This window comes from Syngnathus typhle, unplaced genomic scaffold (genome assembly GCF_033458585.1).
Source record: "Syngnathus typhle isolate RoL2023-S1 ecotype Sweden unplaced genomic scaffold, RoL_Styp_1.0 HiC_scaffold_78, whole genome shotgun sequence".
Lineage (NCBI taxonomy): Eukaryota > Metazoa > Chordata > Actinopteri > Syngnathiformes > Syngnathidae > Syngnathus > Syngnathus typhle.
In genome coordinates, this window is record NW_026871984.1 from 35,001 (window position 1) to 52,291 (window position 17,291).

The window sequence follows — 17,291 nt, forward strand, 5'->3', positions numbered from 1 at the left end:
GCGCCCCGTCCGAGTCAGACTCGGTCGGTGCGGCCCGCTGTGGCCAGCTGGCAACTAGCTACGGAAGGGTACCGGCGCTCCCGACGAACCCGCCGGGGTGGCTGGTGACCAACGCTGCGTTCGGCGCTTATTGCTGCGACCGGGAGGGAAGCTGCGCCCCGTCCGAGTCAGACTCGGTCGTTGCGGCCCCCCCGAGCCCGCACGCCTCTCGCGGAAGGTCATACGCCACCGGCGGCACGAAAGACGCCTCCCGCAACGCGGTAGTCGGGAAAGGCTATTCGGATAGTCGAGCAGAGTTGCGACAACACATCCCGCGGTGCCGTCTGGTTAGGCAAGGGTTTGAGAAACAGCATTCGCGGTAGACCGGCGCGGCCGGCGGACACCCACGCGGCGTGCCGCAATCGGATCGCGCGCTCGGCCTCCGTTGATTTCCTCTAGGTGGGGGATTCGGGGCGTCTCGGTCTCGCTGCCGTTCGGTCGCGCCAAGGCCTGCGGGGGCGGCGCGTAGCGCACGCTCTCGCGGCGGCCGAGGCGCTAGAGTGCGACCCGCAAGTGGGGAGGAACCGTCCACCCAACGCCGGCGCGAGCCGGGGCCGGTGGGGGCCCTACCAAGGCGGGTCATGAGTGCCAGTCGGTCAGTTCGGGAGAAGGGGAGGGTACTCGGAGGCCCGCCGGGAGCAGACGGGGGTCCGGAAGCTGAGGGGGGTGAAGGACGGCGGCCGGGAGCAGACGGCCGTCCCCGGGAGGGGGTGTTCGTTCACGTGCGGACGCCGGGAGCAGGCGGCCGTCACGCGATTCTGCCAACCGTTCCTACCGGCCTGTGTTTAAGGAGGCGGCCGGTCCTCCGTCCTTGGATGGATAAGATTCGCAGATTTTCGCCCGGCCTGTGTTTAAGGAGGCGGCCGGTTCCCTCCTTCCTTCCTTTCTTGGATGTATAACATTCGCAGATTTTCGCCCGGCCGGTGGTTTAAGGAGGCGGCCGGTCCTCCCTCCTTGGATGTATAACATTCGCAGATTTTCGCCCGGCCTATGTTTAGTGAGGCGACCGGTCCTCCCTCCTTGGATGTATAACATTCGCATATTTTCGCCCGGCCGGTGGTTTAAGGAGGCGGCCGGTCCTCCCTCCTTGGATGTATAACATTCGCAGATTTTCGCCCGGCCTATGTTTAGTGAGGCGACCGGTCCTCCGTGGAGAGCGACCCGCAAGTGGGGAGGAACCGTCCACCCAACGCCGGCGCGAGCCGGGGCCGGTGGGGGCCCTACCAAGGCGGGTCTCATTGCCTGTCGGTCAGTTCGGGAGAAGGTGGGGGTACTCGGAGGCCCGCCGGGAGCAGACGGGGGTCCGGAAGGTGAGGGGGTGAAGGACGGCGGTCGGGAGCAGACGGCCGTCCCCGGGAGGGGGTGTTCGTTCACGTGCGGACGCCGGGAGCAGGCGGCCGTCACGCAATTCTGCCAACCGTTCCCACCGGCCTGTGTTTAAGGAGGCGGCCGGTCCTCCACGAGAAGAATTCTGCCAAACGTTCCACCGGCCTGTGTTTAAGGAGGCGGCCGGTCCTCCCCGTCGTTCCGCCGGCTTGTGTTTAAGGAGGCGGCCGGTCCTCCACGAGAAGAATTCTGCCAAACGTTCCACCGGCCTGTGTTTAAGGAGGCGGCCGGTCCTCCCCGTCGTTCCGCCGGCTTGTGTTTAAGGAGGCGGCCGGTCCTCCACTATTCCTTCCTTGGATGGAAAGCATGTAGCACTTTGAAAATTTTCGAGCACTGTGACACTTTGAAAATTTTCGAGAGTTTTTGTACTTAGAAAATTTTTCGCTCTTGCACTTCCAGAGTGCTTTGCGGTAGCTCCTAGGTTCGCTGTCCGAGCATGTGAACACTTTTTGGGGGGGAACACATCGCTAGAGACACCAGCCGCCTGGTTCTCGGGGCCAAAACTTGTGTTCCCCACACTCGTTCTGACTATATTTTGCGATTTGGGGGTAAAGGTAATGAGTACAGTGACTAGGGGGACCAACTCATCGTACTCTGGCGCACCAACAGACCAAAGCTGGTACTGCACTTACCCCTGGTACCCCAACGCCTGGTACCTGACGGGCGAGAGGCTGATTTTTCGCTATTTGCGGCCGACCGAGGGAACCAGACAAAGCGGACACTTTACGGCGCAAGAGCCGTTGGCACTTAGAAATTTTTCGACAAAGTTGGCGCGAGCTCCAGAAGGAGAGGCTGATTTTTCGCTATTTGTGGCCGACCGAGGGAACCAGGCAAAGCGGACACTTTACGGCGCAAGAGCCGTTGGCACTTAGAAATTTTTTGACAAAGTTGGCGCGAGCTCCAGAAGGAGAGGCTGATTTTTCGCTATTTGTGGCCGACCGAGGGAACCAGGCAAAGCGGACACTTTACGGCGCAAGAGCCGTTGGCACTTAGAAAATATTCGCCAAAGTTGGCACGAGCTCCAGAAGGAGAGGCTGATTTTTCGCTATTTGTGGCCGACCGAGGGAACCAGACAAAGCGGACACATTACGGCGCAAGAGCCGTTGGCACTTAGAAAATATTCGCCAAAGTTGGCACGAGCTCCAGAAGGAGAGGCTGATTTTTCGCTATTTGTGGCCGACCGAGGGAACCAGACAAAGCGGACACTTTACGGCGCAAGAGCCGTTGGCACTTGCGCGAGCTCCAGAAGGAGAGGCTGATTTTTCGCTATTTGTGGCCGACCGAGGGAACCAGACAAAGCGGACACTTTACGGCGCAAGAGCCGTTGGCACTTAGAAAATATTCGCCAAAGTTGGCGCGAGCTCCAGAAGGAGAGGCTGATTTTTCGCCGTTTGTGGCCGACCGAGGGAACCAGGCAAAGCGGACACATTACGGCGCAAGAGCCGTTGGCACTTAGGCGAGCTCCAGAAGGAGAGGCTGATTTTTCGCTATTTGTGGCCGACCGAGGGAACCAGGCAAAGCGGACACATTACGGCGCAAGAGCCGTTGGCACTTAGGCGAGCTCCAGAAGGAGAGGCTGATTTTTCGCCGTTTGTGGCCGACCGAGGGAACCAGGCAAAGCGGACACATTACGGCGCAAGAGCCGTTGGCACTTAGGCGAGCTCCAGAAGGAGAGGCTGATTTTTCGCTATTTGTGGCCGACCGAGGGAACCAGGCAAAGCGGACACATTACGGCGCAAGAGCCGTTGGCACTTAGGCGAGCTCCAGAAGGAGAGGCTGATTTTTCGCTATTTGTGGCCGACCGAGGGAACCAGGCAAAGCGGACACATTACGGCGCAAGAGCCGTTGGCACTTAGGCGAGCTCCAGAAGGAGAGGCTGATTTTTCGCCGTTTGTGGCCGACCGAGGGAACCAGGCAAAGCGGACACATTACGGCGCAAGAGCCGTTGGCACTTAGGCGAGCTCCAGAAGGAGAGGCTGATTTTTCGCTATTTGTGGCCGACCGAGGGAACCAGGCAAAGCGGACACATTACGGCGCAAGAGCCGTTGGCACTTAGGCGAGCTCCAGAAGGAGAGGCTGATTTTTTCGCTATTTGTGGCCGACCGAGGGAACCAGGCAAAGCGGACACATTACGGCGCAAGAGCCGTTGGCACTTAGAAAATATTCGCCAAAGTTGGCACGAGCTCCAGAATGAGAGGCTGATTTTTCGCCGTTTGTGGCCGACCGAGGGAACCAGACAAAGCGGACACATTACGGCGCAAGAGCCGTTGGCACTTAGGCGAGCTCCAGAAGGAGAGGCTGATTTTTTCGCTATTTGTGGCCGACCGAGGGAACCAGGCAAAGCGGACACATTACGGCGCAAGAGCCGTTGGCACTTAGAAAATATTCGCCAAAGTTGGCACGAGCTCCAGAATGAGAGGCTGATTTTTCGCCGTTTGTGGCCGACCGAGGGAACCAGGCAAAGCGGACACATTACGGCGCAAGAGCCGTTGGCACTTAGGCGAGCTCCAGAAGGAGAGGCTGATTTTTTCGCTATTTGTGGCCGACCGAGGGAACCAGGCAAAGCGGACACATTACGGCGCAAGAGCCGTTGGCACTTATAAAATATTCGCCAAAGTTGGCACGAGCTCCAGAATGAGAGGCTGATTTTTCGCCGTTTGTGGCCGACCGAGGGAACCAGACAAAGCGGACACATTACGGCGCAAGAGCCGTTGGCACTTAGGCGAGCTCCAGAAGGAGAGGCTGATTTTTCGCTATTTGTGGCCGACCGAGGGAACCAGGCAAAGCGGACACTTTACGGCGCAAGAGCCGTTGGCACTTAGAAAATATTCGCCAAAGTTGGCACGAGCTCCAGAAGGAGAGGCTGATTTTTCGCCGTTTGTGGCCGACCGAGGGAACCAGACAAAGCGGACACATTACGGCGCAAGAGCCGTTGGCACTTAGGCGAGCTCCAGAAGGAGAGGCTGATTTTTCGCTATTTGTGGCCGACCGAGGGAACCAGGCAAAGCGGACACTTTACGGCGCAAGAGCCGTTGGCACTTAGAAAATATTCGCCAAAGTTGGCGCGAGCTCCAGAAGGAGAGGCTGATTTTTCGCCGTTTGTGGCCGACCGAGGGAACCAGACAAAGCGGACACATTACGGCGCAAGAGCCGTTGGCACTTAGGCGAGCTCCAGAAGGAGAGGCTGATTTTTCGCTATTTGTGGCCGACCGAGGGAACCAGGCAAAGCGGACACTTTACGGCGCAAGAGCCGTTGGCACTTAGAAAATATTCGCCAAAGTTGGCGCGAGCTCCAGAAGGAGAGGCTGATTTTTCGCCGTTTGTGGCCGACCGAGGGAACCAGACAAAGCGGACACATTACGGCGCAAGAGCCGTTGGCACTTAGGCGAGCTCCAGAAGGAGAGGCTGATTTTTCGCTATTTGTGGCCGACCGAGGGAACCAGGCAAAGCGGACACTTTACGGCGCAAGAGCCGTTGGCACTTAGAAAATATTCGCCAAAGTTGGCGCGAGCTCCAGAAGGAGAGGCTGATTTTTCGCCGTTTGTGGCCGACCGAGGGAACCAGACAAAGCGGACACATTACGGCGCAAGAGCCGTTGGCACTTAGGCGAGCTCCAGAAGGAGAGGCTGATTTTTCGCTATTTGTGGCCGACCGAGGGAACCAGGCAAAGCGGACACTTTACGGCGCAAGAGCCGTTGGCACTTAGAAAATATTCGCCAAAGTTGGCGCGAGCTCCAGAAGGAGAGGCTGATTTTTCGCCGTTTGTGGCCGACCGAGGGAACCAGACAAAGCGGACACATTACGGCGCAAGAGCCGTTGGCACTTAGAATATTTTTGCCAAAGTTGGCGCGAGCTCCAGAAGGAGAGGCTGATTTTTCGCCGTTCGTGGCCGACCGAGGGAACCAGGCAAAGCGGACACATTACGGCGCAAGAGCCGTTGGCACTTAGAAAATATTCGCCAAAGTTGGCGCGAGCTCCAGAAGGAGAGGCTGATTTTTCGCCGTTCGTGGCCGACCGAGGGAACCAGGCAAAGCGGACACATTACGGCGCAAGAGCCGTTGGCACTTAGAAAATATTCGCCAAAGTTGGCGCGAGCTCCAGAAGGAGAGGCTGATTTTTCGCCGTTCGTGGCCGACCGAGGGAACCAGGCAAAGCGGACACATTACGGCGCAAGAGCCGTTGGCACTTAGAAAATATTCGCCAAAGTTGGCGCGAGCTCCAGAAGGAGAGGCTGATTTTTCGCCGTTTGTGGCCGACCGAGGGAACCAGGCAAAGCGGACACATTACGGCGCAAGAGCCGTTGGCACTTAGGCGAGCTCCAGAAGGAGAGGCTGATTTTTCGCTATTTGTGGCCGACCGAGGGAACCAGGCAAAGCGGACACTTTACGGCGCAAGAGCCGTTGGCACTTAGAAAATATTCGCCAAAGTTGGCGCGAGCTCCAGAAGGAGAGGCTGATTTTTCGCCGTTTGTGGCCGACCGAGGGAACCAGACAAAGCGGACACATTACGGCGCAAGAGCCGTTGGCACTTAGAATATTTTTGCCAAAGTTGGCGCGAGCTCCAGAAGGAGAGGCTGATTTTTCGCCGTTCGTGGCCGACCGAGGGAACCAGGCAAAGCGGACACATTACGGCGCAAGAGCCGTTGGCACTTAGAAAATATTCGCCAAAGTTGGCGCGAGCTCCAGAAGGAGAGGCTGATTTTTCGCCGTTCGTGGCCGACCGAGGGAACCAGGCAAAGCGGACACATTACGGCGCAAGAGCCGTTGGCACTTAGAAAATATTCGCCAAAGTTGGCGCGAGCTCCAGAAGGAGAGGCTGATTTTTCGCCGTTCGTGGCCGACCGAGGGAACCAGGCAAAGCGGACACATTACGGCGCAAGAGCCGTTGGCACTTAGAAAATATTCGCCAAAGTTGGCGCGAGCTCCAGAAGGAGAGGCTGATTTTTCGCCGTTTGTGGCCGACCGAGGGAACCAGGCAAAGCGGACACATTACGGCGCAAGAGCCGTTGGCACTTAGAAAATATTCGCCAAAGTTGGCACGAGCTCCAGAATGAGAGGCTGATTTTTCGCCGTTTGTGGCCGACCGAGGGAACCAGGCAAAGCGGACACTTTACGGCGCAAGAGCCGTTGGCACTTAGAAAATATTCGCCAAAGTTGGCGCGAGCTCCAGAAGGAGAGGCTGATTTTTCGCCGTTTGTGGCCGACCGAGGGAACCAGACAAAGCGGACACATTACGGCGCAAGAGCCGTTGGCACTTAGAATATTTTTGCCAAAGTTGGCGCGAGCTCCAGAAGGAGAGGCTGATTTTTCGCCGTTCGTGGCCGACCGAGGGAACCAGGCAAAGCGGACACATTACGGCGCAAGAGCCGTTGGCACTTAGAAAATATTCGCCAAAGTTGGCGCGAGCTCCAGAAGGAGAGGCTGATTTTTCGCCGTTCGTGGCCGACCGAGGGAACCAGGCAAAGCGGACACATTACGGCGCAAGAGCCGTTGGCACTTAGAAAATATTCGCCAAAGTTGGCGCGAGCTCCAGAAGGAGAGGCTGATTTTTCGCCGTTCGTGGCCGACCGAGGGAACCAGGCAAAGCGGACACATTACGGCGCAAGAGCCGTTGGCACTTAGAAAATATTCGCCAAAGTTGGCGCGAGCTCCAGAAGGAGAGGCTGATTTTTCGCCGTTTGTGGCCGACCGAGGGAACCAGACAAAGCGGACACATTACGGCGCAAGAGCCGTTGGCACTTAGAAAATATTCGCCAAAGTTGGCGCGAGCTCCAGAAGGAGAGGCTGATTTTTCGCCGTTCGTGGCCGACCGAGGGAACCAGGCAAAGCGGACACATTACGGCGCAAGAGCCGTTGGCACTTAGAAAATATTCGCCAAAGTTGGCGCGAGCTCCAGAAGGAGAGGCTGATTTTTCGCCGTTCGTGGCCGACCGAGGGAACCAGGCAAAGCGGACACATTACGGCGCAAGAGCCGTTGGCACTTAGAAAATATTCGCCAAAGTTGGCGCGAGCTCCAGAAGGAGAGGCTGATTTTTCGCCGTTCGTGGCCGACCGAGGGAACCAGGCAAAGCGGACACATTACGGCGCAAGAGCCGTTGGCACTTAGAAAATATTCGCCAAAGTTGGCGCGAGCTCCAGAAGGAGAGGCTGATTTTTCGCCGTTTGTGGCCGACCGAGGGAACCAGGCAAAGCGGACACATTACGGCGCAAGAGCCGTTGGCACTTAGAAAATATTCGCCAAAGTTGGCACGAGCTCCAGAATGAGAGGCTGATTTTTCGCCGTTTGTGGCCGACCGAGGGAACCAGACAAAGCGGACACATTACGGCGCAAGAGCCGTTGGCACTTAGAAAATATTTGCCAAAGTTGGCGCGAGCTCCAGAAGGAGAGGCTGATTTTTCGCCATTCGTGGCCGACCGAGGGAACCAGACAAAGCGGACACATTACGGCGCAAGAGCCGTTGGCACTTAGAATATTTTTGCCAAAGTTGGCGCGAGCTCCAGAAGGAGAGGCTGATTTTTCGCCGTTCGTGGCCGACCGAGGGAACCAGGCAAAGCGGACACATTACGGCGCAAGAGCCGTTGGCACTTAGAAAATATTCGCCAAAGTTGGCGCGAGCTCCAGAAGGAGAGGCTGATTTTTCGCCGTTCGTGGCCGACCGAGGGAACCAGGCAAAGCGGACACATTACGGCGCAAGAGCCGTTGGCACTTAGAAAATATTCGCCAAAGTTGGCGCGAGCTCCAGAAGGAGAGGCTGATTTTTCGCCGTTCGTGGCCGACCGAGGGAACCAGGCAAAGCGGACACATTACGGCGCAAGAGCCGTTGGCACTTAGAAAATATTCGCCAAAGTTGGCGCGAGCTCCAGAAGGAGAGGCTGATTTTTCGCCGTTTGTGGCCGACCGAGGGAACCAGACAAAGCGGACACATTACGGCGCAAGAGCCGTTGGCACTTAGAATATTTTTGCCAAAGTTGGCGCGAGCTCCAGAAGGAGAGGCTGATTTTTCGCCGTTCGTGGCCGACCGAGGGAACCAGGCAAAGCGGACACATTACGGCGCAAGAGCCGTTGGCACTTAGAAAATATTCGCCAAAGTTGGCGCGAGCTCCAGAAGGAGAGGCTGATTTTTCGCCGTTCGTGGCCGACCGAGGGAACCAGGCAAAGCGGACACATTACGGCGCAAGAGCCGTTGGCACTTAGAAAATATTCGCCAAAGTTGGCGCGAGCTCCAGAAGGAGAGGCTGATTTTTCGCCGTTCGTGGCCGACCGAGGGAACCAGGCAAAGCGGACACATTACGGCGCAAGAGCCGTTGGCACTTAGAAAATATTCGCCAAAGTTGGCGCGAGCTCCAGAAGGAGAGGCTGATTTTTCGCCGTTCGTGGCCGACCGAGGGAACCAGGCAAAGCGGACACATTACGGCGCAAGAGCCGTTGGCACTTAGAAAATATTCGCCAAAGTTGGCACGAGCTCCAGAATGAGAGGCTGATTTTTCGCCGTTTGTGGCCGACCGAGGGAACCAGGCAAAGCGGACACTTTACGGCGCAAGAGCCGTTGGCACTTAGAAAATATTCGCCAAAGTTGGCGCGAGCTCCAGAAGGAGAGGCTGATTTTTCGCCGTTTGTGGCCGACCGAGGGAACCAGACAAAGCGGACACATTACGGCGCAAGAGCCGTTGGCACTTAGAATATTTTTGCCAAAGTTGGCGCGAGCTCCAGAAGGAGAGGCTGATTTTTCGCCGTTCGTGGCCGACCGAGGGAACCAGGCAAAGCGGACACATTACGGCGCAAGAGCCGTTGGCACTTAGAAAATATTCGCCAAAGTTGGCGCGAGCTCCAGAAGGAGAGGCTGATTTTTCGCCGTTCGTGGCCGACCGAGGGAACCAGGCAAAGCGGACACATTACGGCGCAAGAGCCGTTGGCACTTAGAAAATATTCGCCAAAGTTGGCGCGAGCTCCAGAAGGAGAGGCTGATTTTTCGCCGTTCGTGGCCGACCGAGGGAACCAGGCAAAGCGGACACATTACGGCGCAAGAGCCGTTGGCACTTAGAAAATATTCGCCAAAGTTGGCGCGAGCTCCAGAAGGAGAGGCTGATTTTTCGCCGTTTGTGGCCGACCGAGGGAACCAGACAAAGCGGACACATTACGGCGCAAGAGCCGTTGGCACTTAGAATATTTTTGCCAAAGTTGGCGCGAGCTCCAGAAGGAGAGGCTGATTTTTCGCCGTTCGTGGCCGACCGAGGGAACCAGGCAAAGCGGACACATTACGGCGCAAGAGCCGTTGGCACTTAGAAAATATTCGCCAAAGTTGGCGCGAGCTCCAGAAGGAGAGGCTGATTTTTCGCCGTTCGTGGCCGACCGAGGGAACCAGGCAAAGCGGACACATTACGGCGCAAGAGCCGTTGGCACTTAGAAAATATTCGCCAAAGTTGGCGCGAGCTCCAGAAGGAGAGGCTGATTTTTCGCCGTTCGTGGCCGACCGAGGGAACCAGGCAAAGCGGACACATTACGGCGCAAGAGCCGTTGGCACTTAGAAAATATTCGCCAAAGTTGGCGCGAGCTCCAGAAGGAGAGGCTGATTTTTCGCCGTTCGTGGCCGACCGAGGGAACCAGACAAAGCGGACACATTACGGCGCAAGAGCCGTTGGCACTTAGAAAATATTCGCCAAAGTTGGCGCGAGCTCCAGAAGGAGAGGCTGATTTTTCGCCGTTCGTGGCCGACCGAGGGAACCAGACAAAGCGGACACATTACGGCGCAAGAGCCGTTGGCACTTAGAAAATATTCGCCAAAGTTGGCGCGAGCTCCAGAAGGAGAGGCTGATTTTTCGCTGTTTGTGGCCGACCGAGGGAACCAGACAAAGCGGACACATTACGGCGCAAGAGCCGTTGGCACTTAGAAAATATTTGCCAAAGTTGGCGCGAGCTCCAGAAGGAGAGGCTGATTTTTCGCCATTCGTGGCCGACCGAGGGAACCAGACAAAGCGGACACATTACGGCGCAAGAGCCGTTGGCACTTAGAAAATATTCGCCAAAGTTGGCGCGAGCTCCAGAAGGAGAGGCTGATTTTTCGCTGTTTGTGGCCGACCGAGGGAACCAGACAAAGCGGACACATTACGGCGCAAGAGCCGTTGGCACTTAGAAAATATTTGCCAAAGTTGGCGCGAGCTCCAGAAGGAGAGGCTGATTTTTCGCCATTCGTGGCCGACCGAGGGAACCAGACAAAGCGGACACATTACGGCGCAAGAGCCGTTGGCACTTAGAAAATATTCGCCAAAGTTGGCGCGAGCTCCAGAAGGAGAGGCTGATTTTTCGCTGTTTGTGGCCGACCGAGGGAACCAGACAAAGCGGACACATTACGGCGCAAGAGCCGTTGGCACTTAGAAAATATTTGCCAAAGTTGGCGCGAGCTCCAGAAGGAGAGGCTGATTTTTCGCCATTCGTGGCCGACCGAGGGAACCAGACAAAGCGGACAGCTTGTGCGGCAGCCCACGCTGGCACTTAGAAAATATTCTGAAATTCTCACCGACTTCCGTGGTGGAGAGGCCGAATTTTTGCGATTCGGGTCCGAAAGGAGAACCGTCGCAATTCGGACAGCTTGTGCGGCAGCCCACGCTGGCACTTAGAAAATATTCTGAAATTCTCACCGACCTCCGTGGTGGAGAGGCCGGATTTTCGACATTCGGATCCGACCGGGGAACCGTCGCCACTCGGACAAGTTGTGCGGCAGCCCACGCTCGCACTTAGAAAATATTCTGAAATTCTCACCGACCTCCGTGGTGGAGAGGCCGAATTTTCGACATTCGTGGCCGACCGGGGAACCGTCGCCACTCGGACAACTTGTGCGGCAGCCCTCGGTGATTTTAGGACCGCTTTTTCACCCTCGCTGTCCGACCGGAGAACCGTCGTAGCTCGGACAGTTCGTGTGCCAGCATCCGCTGGCACTTAGAAAATTTTAAAAAAGAAAAAAATAGTCTTCTGCATATACGTTCTGACTATATTTTGCGATTAGGGGGTAAAGGTAATGAGTACAGTGACTAGGGGGACCAACTCATCGTACTCTGGCGCACCAACACGCCAAGGTTGGTACTGCACTTAGGCTGATTTTTGCGCTATTCGCGGCCGACCGGGGAACCAGCGCGGAGCGGACACATTACGGCGAATGAGCCGTTGGCACTTAGAAAATTTTTGAGCTTTTTTCGAACTTCCGTGAGGCTGATTTTGCGCTATTCGCGGCCGACCGGGGAACCAGCGCGGAGCGGACACATTACGGCGAATGAGCCGTTGGCACTTAGAAAATTTTTGAGCTTTTTTCGAACTTCCGTGAGGCTGATTTTGCGCTATTCGCGGCCGACCGGGGAACCAGCGCGGAGCGGACACATTACGGCGAATGAGCCGTTGGCACTTAGAAAATTTTTGAGCTTTTTTCGAACTTCCGTGAGGCTGATTTTGCGCTATTCGCGGCCGACCGGGGAACCAGCGCGGAGCGGACACATTACGGCGAATGAGCCGTTGGCACTTAGAAAATTTTTGAGCTTTTTTCGGACTTCCGTGTGGAGCTTTGGGGCCGTTCCGCCTAACTTTTTATGCCCGATTAGGCTTCCAGGGAGGCGGCTAAGCATTATTGACCAATCATGGAGCTTTTTTGGGACTTCCGTGTGGAGCTTTGGGGCCGTTCCGCCTAACTTTTTATGCCCGATTAGGCTTCCAGGGAGGCGGCTAAGCATTATTGACCAATCATGGAGCTTTTTTGGGACTTCCGTGTGGAGCTTTGGGGCCGTTCCGCCTAACTTTTTATGCCCGATTAGGCTTCCAGGGAGGCGGCTAAGCATTATTGACCAATCATGGAGCTTTTTTGGGACTTCCGTGTGGAGCTTTGGAGCCGTTCCGCCTAACTTTTTATGCCCGATTAGGCTTCCAGGGAGGCGGCTAAGCATTATTGACCAATCATGGAGCTTTTTTGGGACTTCCGTGTGGAGCTTTGGGGCCGTTCCGCCTAGCTTTTTATGCCCGATTAGGCTTCCAGGGAGGCGGCTAAGCATTATTGACCAATCATGGAGCTTTTTTGGGACTTCCGTGTGGAGCTTTGGGGCCGTTCCGCCTAACTTTTTATGCCCGATTAGGCTTCCAGGGAGGCGGCTAAGCATTATTGACCAATCATGGAGCTTTTTTGGGACTTCCGTGTGGAGCTTTGGGGCCGTTCCGCCTAACTTTTTATGCCCGATTAGGCTTCCAGGGAGGCGGCTAAGCATTATTGACCAATCATGGAGCTTTTTTGGGACTTCCGTGTGGAGCTTTGGGGCCGTTCCGCCTAACTTTTTATGCCCGATTAGGCTTCCAGGGAGGCGGCTAAGCATTATTGACCAATCATGGAGCTTTTTTGGGACTTCCGTGTGGAGCTTTGGGGCCGTTCCGCCTAGCTTTTTATGCCCGATTAGGCTTCCAGGGAGGCGGCTAAGCATTATTGACCAATCATGGAGCTTTTTTGGGACTTCCAGCCGGTGCTTTGGGGGCCTTCCCCCTCACTTTCTACGCCCGATTGGGCTTCCAGGGACGCGGCTAAGCATTTTTAACAGAAATGGAGCTTTTTGAGGACCTCCACACGGAGCTCCAGGGCCGGTCCGCCTCACTTTTTACGCCCGATTACGCTTCCAGGGACGCGGCTAAGCATTTTTAACACGTTATGGAGCTTTTTGAGGACCTCCACACGGAGCTCCAGGGCCGGTCCGCCTCACTTTTTACGCCCGATTAGATTTGCATAATAATTTGGAACACGGTGCCGTGTTCCAAATTATTATGCGGGCTGGTGCTTGGGGCTGGCGTCCGCCTATAGTGGTTTAATTTCGGGAGGAAGATTCATTTTCGTCCCAAGCCCGCCGCTGGAGAAAATCTTAGGTACCAGGAGTGGATTTTTTTTGTCCACTCAGGAGGGGGACGTTGACTGGTTCGGTGTCCGGGGGAAAGTGCTCTTTTCTCGGCCAGGAGAAAGATGAGACTCCGAGCCCGCCGCTGGAGAAAATTTTAGGTACCAGGAGCGGATTTTTTTTTCTCCAGGGGCGTTCCGCCTAACATTTTACGCCCGATTACGCTTCCAGGGACGCGGCTAAGCATTTTTAACACGTTATGGAGCTTTTTGAGGACCTCCACACGGAGCTCCAGGGCCGGTCCGCCTCACTTTTTACGCCCGATTACGCTTCCAGGGACGCGGCTAAGCATTTTTGACCAATCATGGAGCTTTTTTGGGACTTCCAGCCGGTGCTTTGGGGGCCTTCCCCCTCACTTTCTACGCCCGATTGGGCTTCCAGGGACGCGGCTAAGCATTTTTAACAGAAATGGAGCTTTTTGCGGAGCTCCAGCCGGTGCCACCGGCAGGCCGTGCACGCGGACGAGATGACCGAAAGAAGCTCCAGGAGAGCGGATGGACGCTTTTTAAGCACCGAGGCGGAGATCGCGGAGCTTTAATAGACTTCCAGCGGGCCCAAAGCGGCCAGGCAGACGGCGCAGCGCGACCTGGTACCTCGCACGGGACGCATCGCCCCCCCCGCGCACAGTTCCAGGGGGCCGGGATGACGTTTCAAAGCTGCCGCTGCAGCTGCGGCGGGGAGTGGCCTCCCTCCGGTGGACACGACGAGTAAATGACACCGGCCGCTGACGCAAACCCACGCCCGGCAGGAGAGCTCGGAAGGCGGCTAAGATTTCAAGGAAGACCCCTCCTGCGCAGACCTCCACTAGGCCAGGATGACTTTTCAAAGCTGCCTCTACAGCTGCGGCGGGGAGTTGCCTCCCTCCGGTGGACACGACGAGTAAATACACCAGCACTTGCTCTTAGATTTGTTTCTTTTTTCTTTCTTTTAGCTTCCATAATGTTACCGGGCGCTGACGCAAACCCACGCCGGGCAGGAGAGCTCGGAAGGCGGCTAAGATTTCAAGGAAGACCCCCCCTGCGCAGACCTCCACTAGGCCGGGATGACTGTTCAGCTGCGGCGGGGAGTGGCCTCCCTCCGGTCGGCACGACGAGTAAATGACACCGGCCGCTGACGCAAACCCACGCCCGGCAGGAGAGCTCGGAAGGCGGCTAAGATTTCAAGGAAGACCCCCCCTGCGCAGACCTCCACTAGGCCGGGATGACTGTTCAGCTGCGGCGGGGAGTGGCCTCCCTCCGGTCGGCACGACGAGTAAATGACACCGGCCGCTGACGCAAACCCACGCCCGGCAGGAGAGCTCGGAAGGCGGCTAAGATTTCAAGGAAGACCCCCCCTGCGCAGACCTCCACTAGGCCGGGATGACTGTTCAGCTGCGGCGGGGAGTGGCCTCCCTCCGGTCGGCACGACGAGTAAATGACACCGGCCGCTGACGCAAACCCACGCCCGGCAGGAGAGCTCGGAAGGCGGCTAAGATTTCAAGGAAGACCCCCCCTGCGCAGACCTCCACTAGGCCGGGATGACTGTTCAGCTGCGGCGGGGAGTGGCCTCCCTCCGGTCGGCACGACGAGTAAATGACACCGGCCGCTGACGCAAACCCACGCCCGGCAGGAGAGCTCGGAAGGCGGCTAAGATTTCAAGGAAGACCCCCCCTGCGCAGACCTCCACTAGGCCGGGATGACTGTTCAGCTGTGGCGGGGAGTGGCCTCCCTCCGGTCGGCACGACGAGTAAATGACACCGGCCGCTGACGCAAACCCACGCCCGGCAGGAGAGCTCGGAAGGCGGCTAAGATTTCAAGGAAGACCCCCCCTGCGCAGACCTCCACTAGGCCGGGATGACTGTTCAGCTGTAGCGGGGAGTGGCCTCCCTCCGGTCGGCACGACGAGTAAATGACACCGGCCGCTGACGCAAACCCACGCCCGGCAGGAGAGCTCGGAAGGCGGCTAAGATTTCAAGGAAGACCCCCCCTGCGCAGACCTCCACTAGGCCGGGATGACTGTTCAGCTGCGGCGGGGAGTGGCCTCCCTCCGGTCGGCACGACGAGTAAATGACACCGGCCGCTGACGCAAACCCACGCCCGGCAGGAGAGCTCGGAAGGCGGCTAAGATTTCAAGGAAGACCCCCCCTGCGCAGACCTCCACTAGGCCGGGATGACTGTTCAGCTGCGGCGGGGAGTGGCCTCCCTCCGGTCGGCACGACGAGTAAAGCTATTTAGGAAAATCTGAGATAAATATCACTTGCATAATAATTTGGAACACGGTCCCGTGTTCCAAATTATTATGCAAAATGTATTTAGACACCAGCAATCGCACTTAGATTTGTTTCTTTTTTCTTTCTTTTAGCTTCCATAATGTTACCGGGCGCTGACGCAAACCCACGCCGGGCAGGAGAGCTCAAAAGCCGGGTAACATTTCAAGGAAGCTATTTAGGAAAATCTGAGATAAATATCCTTTGCATAATAATTTGGAACACGGTCCCGTGTTCCAAATTATTATGCAAAATGTATTTAAGTGTCATAAAGATTACATTTTTTGTTTTTCAAGTACTGAAATCACCCTCAGTCATGGTACAGTCCATGGTAGTCTGCCAGGTGAGCGCAATTGTAGTAATTAACAAGTCTATTTAAGTTCCGCGTTTTTAAGCGTTCGGCCATTTCGTTCAACCATGGGGAGGAAAAAGGATCTCTCTGCTGTCGAGAAGCGTGAAATCGTTCGATGCCTTGGACAAGGTATGCAGACATTCGATATTGCACGAAAGCTTAAGCGCGACCATCGAACTTTGAAGAAATTCGTCGCTGATTCGGAGCAAACGCGCGTTCGTGCAGACAAAGGCACGACAAGGAAGGTTTCTGCAAGACAAACAAATCGAATCAAGAGGGCGGCTGCAAGCATGCCACTAAAGACGAGCAAACAAATATTCGACGCTGCTGGTGCCAGTGAAGTCCCACGAACGACGAGGTGCAGGATCCTCCAGAGGCTTGCAGTTGTGCGGAAACCCTCCATTCGGCCACCCCTGAACAACGCGAACAAGCAGAAACGGCTGCAGTGGGCCCAGACTTACATGAAGACAAATTTTCAGACAGTCCTGTTCACCGACGAGTGCCGTGCAACCTTGGATGGGCCAGGTAGGGTTTTTTAAGTTTTTCCTTGCACTTTTGAGAGCTCAGGGGATGCTTTGAGAATAATTGTCAATTTCTGTCTATGTGAAGCCCTTTGAGACTGCTTGTGATTTAGGGCTATACAAATAAACTTGATTTGACTTGACTTTACAGATGGATGGAGTCGTGGATGGTTGGTGGACGGCCACGATAGCCCAACAAGGCTGCGGCGTCAGCAGGGAGGTGGCGGAGTGATGTTTTGGGCCGGAATCATGGGGAGAGAGCTGCTTGGCCCCTTTAGGGTCCCTGAAGGCGTCAAAATTACGTCTGTTAACTACGTGGAATTTCTGACTCAACACTTCTGTCCATGGTACAACAGGAAGAACCGTGCTTTCCGTCAAAAGATCATCTTCATGCATGACAATGCACCATCTCATGCTGCAAGAAATACGTCAACGTCTTTGGCATCTATGGGAATAAAGGGAGAGAAACTGATGGTGTGGCCCCCATGCTCCCCTGACCTCAATCCTATTGAAAACTTGTGGAGCATCGTCAAGCAGAAAATCTACGAAGGTGGGAGGCAGTTCAATTCCAAAGAGCAGCTCTGGCAGGCTATTCTTAGATCCTGCCAAGAAATTCAACCAGAAACTGTACAAAAACTCACAAGTTCAGTGGATGGAAGAATCGTGAAGCTGCTGTTGAACAAAGGGTCCTATGTTAAAATGTAACTTTGTTTTTTATTGAAATAAAGGGTCCTATGTTAAAATGTAACTTGTTTCTCTTTTCTTTGAAATAGCTTTTGATTTCAGTAAATATGACCTCCTAATGCTGTAAATTCTTAAGATGGGCATTTCAGTTC